The following is an 11243-nucleotide window of genomic DNA, read 5'->3' as shown; positions in this document are numbered from 1 at the left end:
TGATGGAGGTGGGTACTATTACAACATTTAAAAGGCATCTGGTATATGACGAGGAAGGGTTAAGAGGAATATGGGCCAAATACTGACAAATGGGATTAGGTCAGATAAAAATGCCTGGTCAATGCAGATGAGTTGGACCAAAGGGTCTGTTTCCTTGCTGTCTGTCTCTATGACGAGTCCTGCTATCTCCCCGGTGGTCTAGTGGTTACAATTTGATGCTTCGCTGCCGCAGCCCAGGTTTAATTCCTAGTCAGAGAATGAGAATATATTTTATGGCCACACTAGTCTGAAAATACCTGATCTCATCTGATCTTGGAAGCTAAGCAAATTCAGGCCTGGTTAGTACTTGGATGGGAGATTACCTGGAAATACCAGGTGCAGTAGGCTTTTAGGGTCTGTTATGAGACAGTGGTGGTATCCCGACCCTGTGCTGAGAGATCAAGGCTTGTGCCCCTTTATTTACATGTGGAGAGTCCTTGACACTGAGCTCCTCAGAGTCAGATATCAGAGTGAACAGAATGTCTGATACTCCTGTTCTTAACTGTCAGCCAAGTTCCCTGATGAGGCCCATCTGGCTGACCTCATTGCAATCACGATACCAGGTTCAAGTCCAAAATCCTCCAGAGATGTGTATTAACACCTCTGGACAGGTTGATTAGTAAAATATGGTGAATAAAAAAAAACTGAGGAAATTCTGCACAGCTGTCCTGGTGCTGAGATGACTGATCTCCAATAGCCATAGTGTGGCAGATATGACTCTAATCAGTAGAGAGTTTGACATCTGATTCCCATTAATTCCAGCTTAGCTAGGGATGCCTGTTGCCACACTCAGTCAAATGCAGCTTTGATGTCAGGGCTATCACTCTCATCTCTCCTCTGAAATTTAGCTCTTCTGTCCATATTTGAATCAAGGCTGTAATGAAATCAGGAGATGAGTGGTCCTAACGGAACCCAAACTGAACAGGTTATTGCTGAGCAGGTACTGCTTGATAGCATTGTTGATGAAACTTTCCATTACTTTAATGATGATCAAGATTGGACTGATATGGCATTAATTGGCTGGGTTGGATTTGTGCTGCTTTTCACACACCTGGGCAGTTTGCCACATTGTCAGATCAATGCCAGTGTTGTTGTAGCTGTACTGGAGCAGCTTGGCTAGGGGTTTGGCAAGTTCTAGACCACAAATCTTCTGTACTATTGTTGGAATGTCATTAGAGCCCTTAGTCTTTGCAGTATCCAGTCCTCCAACCATTTATTGAATAAAATTAGCTGAAGAATGGCATCTGTTATACTGGGGACACTAAAAGAGGCCAAAATGGATCATCCACTTGGCACTTCTTATTGAAGATTGTTGTAAATGCATTAGCTTTATGTTTTGCACTGTGCCGTCGTCTCTGCTGGATCTGTCCTGTGGTCAGGGAGAAAGTGAGGACTGCAGATGCTGGAGATCAGAGCTGAAAATGTGTTGCTGGAAAAGCGCAGCAGGTCAGGCAGCATCCAAGGAGCAGGAGAATCGACGTTTCGGGCATGAGCCCTTCTTCAGGAATCGACGTTTCGGGTTTTCCAATAATCGACAATAGTCTCATGGTCACCAGTACATTTTTAGCTCAGATATTTTGAATTCAAATTCCATCATCTGCCATGGCGGGATTTGAACCCAAGTACCCAGACCATTAACTGAGTTTCAAGATTAATAGTCCAGTGAAAATACATTGACTCCCTTGAGCTGTATATCCCTTGGTATCCAAGATTCACAGGATTGAATGGTCCCACCATTTTCTTTACTGAAATATGTGGGCCTCTGTAGTCTCCATATTTCCTTCTTGAGTGTATCCCACTGTTATGAGACAGATTTGCCTAAAAGTATCTGCCTCTACTCAGGCCAAATCATATCTGATCTTCTTAAAGTCAGCCTTCCTCCAGTTGAGAACTTTGATTTCACGCCATCTTTGTCATTTTCCAAAACAGTCTTTAATGTAAAGGAATTATGATTGCTTTCTGCAAAATGCTCCCCCACTGATGCTTCAACCACTTGCCCAGCTTTATTAGCTAAAATTAAGTATTATGTATTAGCTTTAAAAGCTATCCTGGATGTGTTTTAAGAATTCCATTCTCTTCAAACATTTCACACAATGATTATCCCAGTTAATGTTGAAGTTGAATGGGAAAGTTGAAATCCCCTACTATCACTATCCTATTACAGTAGTTTTCCTGTACCCATGGGGGATATGTTCCAAGACCTACTGCGGACGCTTGAAGCCGCAGATAGTCACAAACTCATTCTTTTAAATGGGAAATTTACCTCTCCTGGTTCTGGAATGTTCCATTTAATATATTCAGGCCATGGTAAATGGCAGGTAACTGAAATCACAGAAGCTGACTCCACAGATACACACTTGCCAGAAATTGCCTACATGTCTGCAGTTCTACTTCTCTCTGATTGCTGGTAGTGTATTATAGGCCCCCTAACAATGTCATTGCTTGTTTTTGGATTTTATGTTCTTCCTATATGGCTTCATTTGAGGAACCTTCTAAGATTCCATCTCTCTATTCTGCTGTCATAATTTCCTGATCAAAATGGCAACACCTCCTCCTGCTTTACTTCCTTCTCTGTCTCACCGGAAGACCCTGTATCCTGGAATATTGAGCTACCAGTCATGTCCCTCTCTCAACAATGCCTCAGTGGCAGCAATGACATCATATGCTCATGTTTTAATTTGTGTCCTCAACTCATCTGCCTTGATTGTCAGATTTACAGCATTGAAATAAATATCATCCAACCTTGCCAATCTCACTTGAGCCTTGACTGGCCCATAATGTTTATGCCTTTCTGAATCACCGGTTGTCACTTCTCTTTTTGGCTATTCTTCTTCCTCTGAATGTCACTCCCATTGCCAAGTCAGTTTAAACCCTGTCCATCAGCACTAGCAAACCTCCTTGCAAGGATGCTGGCCCCACTTTGCTTCAGGTACAAACTGGCCACCTTGGTCACAATGAACGGAAGAGCCTTGGGAAAAGTTGATGAGCGGAGAGGTCTAGGAGTGCAGGTCCATTGGACCCTGAAGGTTGCTGCACAGGTGGATAGAGTGGTCAAGAAGGCATATGGTATGCTTGCCTTCATCGGACAGGATATTGAGTATAAAAACTGGCAGGTTCATGTTAAAATTTACAAGACTTTGGTTCGGCCGCATTTGGAATACTGTGTACAGTTCTGGTCGCCACATTACCAAAAGGATGTGGACACTTTGGAGAGAGTGCAGAGAATGCTTACAAAGATGTTGTCTGGTGTGGGACGTGTGAGCTATGAAGAGAAGTTGAGTAGGTTAGGTTTGTTTCCATTAGAAAAAAGGAGATTGAGGGGGGATCTGATTGAGGTTTACAAAATCATGAAGGGTATAGACAGGGTAGATAGAGATAAGCTTTTTCCCCAGGGTGAAGGATTCAATAACGAGAGGTCACGCTTTCAAGGTGAGCAGTGAAAAGTTTAAGGGGGATACACGCGGCAAGTACTTTACACAGAGGGTGGTGGGTGTCTGGAAAATGTTGCCAACAGAGGTGGTAGAGGCAGGCACGGTAGATTCATTTAAGATGCGTCTGGATAATGCATAAGTAGGTGGGGAGCAGAGGGATACAGATGCTTAGAAATTGGACAACAGGTTTAGACAGTAGATTTGGATCGGCTCAGGCTTGGAGGGCCAAAAGGCCTGTTCTTGGGCTGTAAATTTTCTTTATTCTTTCTTTGTTCTTGTACAGATCCCATTGTGCCTGAAAACGATCCCAATATCCCAGAAATCTAAAGCCCTCCAATCCTGCACCATATGTCAGCCATGCATTCATGTGGACTAATCTCCTAATTCCTATACTTATTCCCACATTACACTAGGTATCTTTTGCCTCCTATTCTTTAAAGTTCTTCCTAGCTCCCTAAACTGCAATTTCAGGACTTCAACTTTTTACCTGCCTATGTGGTTGATGCCAGTGGGTACCACGACATCAGTCTGTTTGCTCTTTTCCATCGGAATGCCTGTAGCAGTTCAGTGACATCCTTGACTGCAGCATGGTGGTGGTGGTGGTGGTGGTGGGGGGGGGGGGGGGGAGGAGGGGGGTGCGGGAGGTACAATGTACATCCTTGAGTCTCTTTAACAACCACAGAAATTCCTGTCTGATCCCTCTTACAGATGCATCATAGAAAGCATCCTATCTGGGTGCAGCACTGTTTGGTATGGCAACTGTTCTGCCTAGGGCTGTAAGAAGCTACTGAAAGTTGTGAACACAGCCCAGACCATCATGCAAGCTAATCTCCCATCCGTGGACTCCATTTACACTTCTCATTGCCACAGAAAAGCAGTCAACATCTTCAAAGAACCCTCCTACCCTGGAAATGCTCTCTTCCAACCTCTTCATCAGGCAGAAGATGCAGAAACTTAAACACGTATACCAACAAGTCCAAAACAGCTTCTTCCCCACTGTTATTAGACTGCTAAATGGACCTCTGTAATTACACATCTAATGTTGATCATGCTTTTGTGCACCTCCTGTAACCTTGTATGCCTCGCTCTGTCTAAATATCCTATGATCTATATGTTTTAATATGTTATGATCTGCCTGTATTGCTCACTAAAGAAAACTTGTCACTGAACTTAGGTCCAACCGACAACAACAATAAGTCTAAATCAAATCAACCTTAAAATTGAAACCCTTACCACTACAGCCCCAATGTTCTTTTTCCTCCCCACTTGTGCAGCAGAGTCATCTATTGTGACATGAAATTGGCTGTCACTGCTATTCCATACACATTCATTTCTCCCAAAAGTATTGAAAACGGTACATCTATTAGAAAGGAGTATGGTCACAAGGGACTCCTGCACTACTTGGCTTCTTTCACTCTGCCTTGTGGTCACCCTTGCCCTTCTGCCTGTTCGGTCTGCACCTGCCCCACCACCTCACATAATATCTTTCTCAATATTGTTGATGCTTCACAGCAAATTCGCCTGCAGCTTCAGCTCCGAAATGCAGTATGCCAGTAACTGCAGCTGGATACATTTCTTGTACATGTGTTCACCAGGGACTTGCCACCTCTACTGCCCTTTTCTTAAAAAAAATAATGTAGACACGATGAGCCAAATGATCTCCTTCTATACTGTAACACTTCTCTGATTCACACAGTAGACAGGACCGTAAAGAAATAATGCAAACATGCTGAAAAGACACAATAGAATCATAGGAGATTGTAATCCACATATAAACTGGAAAAACAAGATGAGCAAAAGGAGACTATTGAAGAATTCATAAAATGTTTTCAGAATAGGTTCTTAGAGTAGCAGATTCTGGAACTGAGCGGAAAGCTCGATCCTATTGGGCCTGCTTTTGTGCAACAGACAGGGTAAACTAATAGTCTCATGATGAAGACACCCATTAAGTGGTAGCAAGAATGATATTGAATTTTACATTTAGTTTAGAGTGAGTGGAGTAGGTCTCAGATTATTTTTAAAATTAAGTATGAGAAATTGTAAGACCATATCAATAAGACATACGAGCAGAAATTTGGCCTTCCTGAGATATGGAGCCTAAAACTGCACACAATATTCCAAATGTGTTCTGAGCAGAGCCTTACAGAGCCACAGAGGTACATCCCTGCTTTTGTATTCAAGTCTTCTCAAAGTAATTGCCAATATTGCATTGCAGATTTCTGAATTTTCTCCCCATTTAGAAAATAGTCAATGCTTCTATTCTTCATACCAAAGTTCATGACCTCACACTCTACCACATTGTACTCCATCTGCCACTTCTTTGCCCAGCCTCCCAACCTGTCCAAATTCTTATTTGGCCTCCTCAATATTATCTGTCCCACTACTTACCTGCACACTTAGCCAGAATGCTCTCAGTTCCTTCATCTAGATTATTAATGTATAAAGTAAAAAGTTGAGACCCCAACTCAGACCCTTGTGGAACACCACTTGTCACCGGCTGCCATCCTGAGAAAGACCGTTTTTATCCCTACTCTCTGCTTTCTGCCAGACAGCCAATTTTCTAACCATGCTACCTTACCGTGAAGACCATGGGCCCTTATCTTATTCAGTAGCCTCCTGTGTGGAACCTTGTCAAAGGCCTTCTTGAAGTCCCGGTAGATAACATCCATTGGCTCGTCTTGGTTTAACCTGATTGTTACTTTCCTCAAAGAAGTCTAGCATAGTTGTCAGGCATGACATCCCCTTGATGAAACCATGCTGACTTTATTTTACCATACACTTCCAAGTATTCAGAAAACTCATCCCTCACAATGGACTGCAAAATCTTACCTACATCTGAGGTTAGGCTAATCAGCCTGTAATTTTCCATCTTTTGCCTTACTTCCTATTTTAAACAGGGGTGTCACATTAGCGATTTTGCAGTCCTCTGGGATCTTCCCTGACTTTAGCAATTCCTGAAAGATCACCATTAATACCTCCACTATTTCTTCAGAACTCTGGGGCATAGTCCATCTGGTCCAGGTGACTTATCTACCTTTGGGCCATTCAGGTATTCTAGCACCTTCACCTTGGTGATGGCCACCATCCTTAGCTCTGCCCCCTCACTCCCTTGTATTTTTGGGATATTACTTGTGTTTTCCACTGTGAAGACTGACGCAAAATAATTATTCATTTCCTCAATTCCCCACTACGATCTCTCCAGCATCATTTTCCACTGGTCCAATGTCCACTTTTGAGGGCATGAAAGCAGAGCTGTCCAAAGGGAATTCACAAATTAGTTTTAAAGATAGGTCAGTAGATTTACAATAAACAAATAGATACATCCCAAAGAGTAAGAAAAATTGAAAGTGATAGGCTCACCGTCTGTTGTTAATTGGAAAAATTAAAGATAATATTAGACTTAAATAAAAAGCACATAAAGATATGGCAGATTAATTGAATGGGCAACTTAAGTTGGTCTTCATTAGTGAGAATACAAGTAACATCACCGAAGCAACAGTAAAGACCCAGCTCTTAGAGTTCTTTAAGGAAGTTATGTGCTGTGGATAAAGGAGATGGACAGATGTACCATACCTCCAGAAGATATTTGAAAAAGCATCACATAAAAAGTTATTGTTGAGAATGAAAGTTCATGCTATGGGGGTAGCAATTTGCCCTGGATAGAAAATTGGACAAGCAGGAGGCTGGAAGAGTACATCAAGCCAGGTAGCATCAGGAGGTGAAGAAGCCAACCACCCCGGCTGACCCATCGTCTCCGCATGCTCCTGCCCCACCAAACCCATTTCTTCCTAACTCGACACCATCTTCTCCCACTTGGTCCAGGAACTTCCATCAACATCTGGGACACCAACCATTCTCTCCACCTCTTCGGAAACTTCCAACTCCCCGGTCCCCAGCGCAGGCCCTATACATGTCCATTCCCCACAAGGACAGCCTGCAAGCCCTCGGTTTCTTTCTCTCCAACAGGTCCATCAAGTCCTCCTCCACCAATATCCTCCTCCATCTCGCTGAATTAGTCTTCACCCAGAATAACATTTCCTTCAACCTTCCCATTTCCTCTGAATCCAGGGGATGGCCATGGGCACTTGCATGGGCCCTAGCTATGCCTGCCTCTTTGTCAGCCATATCGAACAGTCCCTCTTCAGTATGTACATAGGTACTGTTCCCCAACTCTTCAGTCGTTACATTGATGACTGCATCGGTGCTGCATCCTGCAGCCAGGCTGAACTGCAGCAATTCATCAACATTGCCAACAATGTTTACTCTGTCCTTAAATTCACTCGGTCCATCTAGGACATCTACCTCCCTTTCCTTGACCTTTCCGTTTCCATGTCCGGCGACAGTTTACGGACTGACGTTTACTATAAGCCCACAGACTCCCATAACTATCTGGACTCCACCTCCTCCACCCATATCCTGCAAAAACTCCATCCCGTTTCCCCAATTCCTCCATCTCTGTTGCAACTGCTCTGACGAGGAGACATTCCACTCCCCAGCATTCCAGATGTTCACCTATTTTAAACAACATGCTTTTCTTCACTTTGTCATCTAGACAGCCCTCCACCGGACCTCCTTCATTCCCTACCCCACTGCTCTAGACCTCCTCCATTCCCTACTCCACTGTTCTAAACCCCACCAAACATAACAAAGACAGGGTCCCCCCTTGTCCTCACTTTCTATCCCACCAATCTATGCATCCAACATATCACCCTCAAACACTTCCGCCAACTCCAACTAGGCTACACCACCAAGAACATACACCCTCCCCACCCTCTCTGCCTTCTGCATGAACTATTCCCTTCGCCAGTCCTTGATTCATGCCTTCCTCTTTACTAACCCTCCCAAATCTCCCAGTACCTTCCCCTGCAACCATAAAATATGCAAAACCTATCAGCACGTCACCTCCCTCACCTATATCTAGGACCTCAAACAGTCCTTCCAGGTGGGACAGAGGTTCACCTGCCTCTCCTCCAACCAAGTTTACTGTATCCGGTGCTCCCTATTTGGTCTTCTCTACATCGGTGAGACCAAACATGAACTAAGGGCACATTTTGCCAAGCATTCTCAACCAGACCCATAAGGGCAAGCCTGACCCCCACCCCACCCCCCACCCCCGGTCACTGCCCATTTCAATTCTCCTTCCCACTCCCTCTCCAACATGTCCTTCCTCAGTCTCCTCCATTGCCACAGTGAATCAGACCAAATTTGAGGAACAACACCTCATCTTCTGCCTGGACAGTCTCCAGCCCGGAGGACTCAACATTGAGTTCTCTAATTTCAAATAACTTTCCCAGCTATCCTGCGACTCCCCTCCATCCCTCCAACTGATCCCTCCTTCCAGCTACCAACCGGATTCATTCCTCCTATCGAACTATCATGTCATACCTACCATATGTATTCACCTATCTCCACCTCACCACTCTGCCCCTCTCCCCATCCATAACCCTCCCCCGCCCCTTCGCCCTTTTATCTGCTAATCTCCCAATCCCCACCTCCATTCCTGAAGAAGGATTACACCCAAAAGGTCAGACATCTCCACCTCTTGTTGCTGCCTGGATGGCTGTGCTGTTCCAGCCTCCTGTTTGTCTACTTTGGATTCCAGTGTCTGCAGTTCTTTTGTCTCTAACATGGACAAAAAAATTGGCTGGCTAACAGGAAGCCCATAGCAGGCATAACTGGGTCTTTTTCAGGTTGATAAGATATATAGGTTACAAGAGCAGGACGTTATGTTGGAGCTGTACAAAACTTTGATTAGTCCACAGCTGGAGAACAGTGTTCATTTCTGGTCACCACACTATAGGAAGGATATGATTCTATTGGAGAGGCTGCAGAGGAGGTTCACCAGGAATTTGCTTCAGATGGACCATTTTAGCTATGAAGGGAAGCTGGATAACTGCAGATTGTTATCTTCAGATCACAGAGAAAACTGAGATGGAAACTGATTGAAGTTTATAAAATTATGAGGGACATAGACAGGGTGGACAGGAAGCAGCTGTTCCCTTTAGATGAAAGGTCAATAACAAGGCGGTATGGTGTTAAGGTTAAAGGCAGTAGATTTTGCGTGAATTTAAGTAAAAAGACTTTCTTTCAGAGGGTGGTGGGAATCTGGAATGCACTGCCTTGGAGAATAGTTAAGGTGGAAACCTCAAAACTTTTAAAAATTATTTGGATGAGCACTTTAAATGTCATAACATTCAAGGCAATGAATCAAGTGCTGGAAAATGGGACTAGTGTAGATTTAGTTAAAACTCACAGAACACCAGGTTATAGTCCAACAGGTTTAATGGAAGCATTAACTTTTTGAGTGCTGCTCCTTCATCAGGTGGTTGTGGAGCAAAGATCGTAGGACACAGAATTTATAGCAAAAGTTTACACTGTGATGTAACTGAAATTATATATTGAAAATGACCTGGATTGTTTGTTAAGTCTCTCATCTTTTAGATTGGGCATATTTGTTTCAGTTGTTTAAATGTAAACCCCAGAACTTTCTTAAAGTTGCATTCTCAAGTGAACTTTAACAGTAGGTGCCATATTGGCCCAGATAGTGCATTTTTATAAATGACCTGGAGGAGGGGCTAGAAGGTTGGGTGAGCAAGTTTGTGGACGATTCGAAAGTCGGTGGAGTTGTTGACAGTGAGGAAGGATGTGTCAGGTTACAGTGGGATATAGATAAGCTGCAGAGCTGGGCAGAAAGGTGGCAAATGGAGTTCAATGTGGGTAAGTGTGAGGTGATTCACTTTGGTATGAGTAACAAAAAGATGGGGAACTGGGCTAATGGTCAGATACTTGGTAGTGTGGATGAGCAGAGGGATCTTGGTGTCCATGTACACAGATCTCTGAAAGTTGCCACCCAGCTAAATAGTGCGGTGAAGAAGGCATATGGCGTACTGGCTTTTATTGGTAGAGGATTTGAGTTCCGGAGTCCTGAGGTCATGTTGCAGTTGTATAGGACTCTGGTGCGGCCGCATCTGGAGTATTGTGTGCAGTTTTGGTCGCCATACTATAGGAAGGATGTGGAGGCACTGGAACGGGTCAGAGGAGGTTTACCAGGATGTTGCCTGGTATGGTAGGAAGATCATATGAGGAAAGGCTGAGGCACTTGGGGCTGTTTTCATTGGAGAAAAGGAGGTTTAGGGGTGACTTGATAGAGGTGTACAAGATGATTAGGGATTTAGATAGGGTTGACCATGAGAACCTTTTTCCACGTATGGAGTCAGCTATTACGAGGGGGCATAGCTTTAAATTAAGGGGTGGTAGGTATAGGACAGATGTTAGGGGTAGATTCTTTACTCAGCGAGCCGTGAGTTCATGGAATGCCCTGCCAATAGCAGTGGTGGACTCTCCCTCTTTATGAGCATTTAAACGGGCATTGGATAGGCATATGGAGGATAGTGGGCTAGTATAGGTTAGGTGGGCTTGGATTGGCGCAACATCGAGGGCCAAAAGGCCTGTACTGCGCTGTATTCTTCTATGTTCTATGTTCTATGAAGGTGTGAGGTACCCTGTGTGAGGCTGTCTGAGTGTAGATTTTGTGTAGTTTTGCAGACTCAATGAGCCAAAGGTTCTTTTCTGTATTTTATAATTTTATGGTTCTATGAACCACGATTAAAAATATTCAACAATGTAATGATTGTCCATTACACAGGTTTATAATTAGTGAGTCCAATTGGCTGAAGATTGATACCTATGATGTTGTAAGGGATCATTCACTGGGCACTTCTGCTTGAAGACTTTGAAATGCTTGGCCTTTCCTTTTGCACTGATGCACTGGAC

The 11243-nt window shown here is 43.8% G+C and overlaps 1 pseudogene; it reads left to right on the top strand.

The window, feature by feature from the left end:
* Nucleotides 1–268: 268 nt before the first annotated feature.
* LOC122539676 (5S ribosomal RNA) lies at nucleotides 269–387 on the top strand (annotated as a pseudogene).
* Nucleotides 388–11243: the final 10856 nt, after the last annotated feature.

Source organism: Chiloscyllium plagiosum, unplaced genomic scaffold, assembly GCF_037043375.1.
Source record: "Chiloscyllium plagiosum isolate Xiang-an unplaced genomic scaffold, Cpla_swu_hap1 HiC_scaffold_2, whole genome shotgun sequence".
NCBI lineage: Eukaryota > Metazoa > Chordata > Chondrichthyes > Orectolobiformes > Hemiscylliidae > Chiloscyllium > Chiloscyllium plagiosum.
The sequence above is the reverse complement of the archived record's forward strand: the minus strand, read 5'-3'. Positions and strand labels throughout refer to the sequence as shown.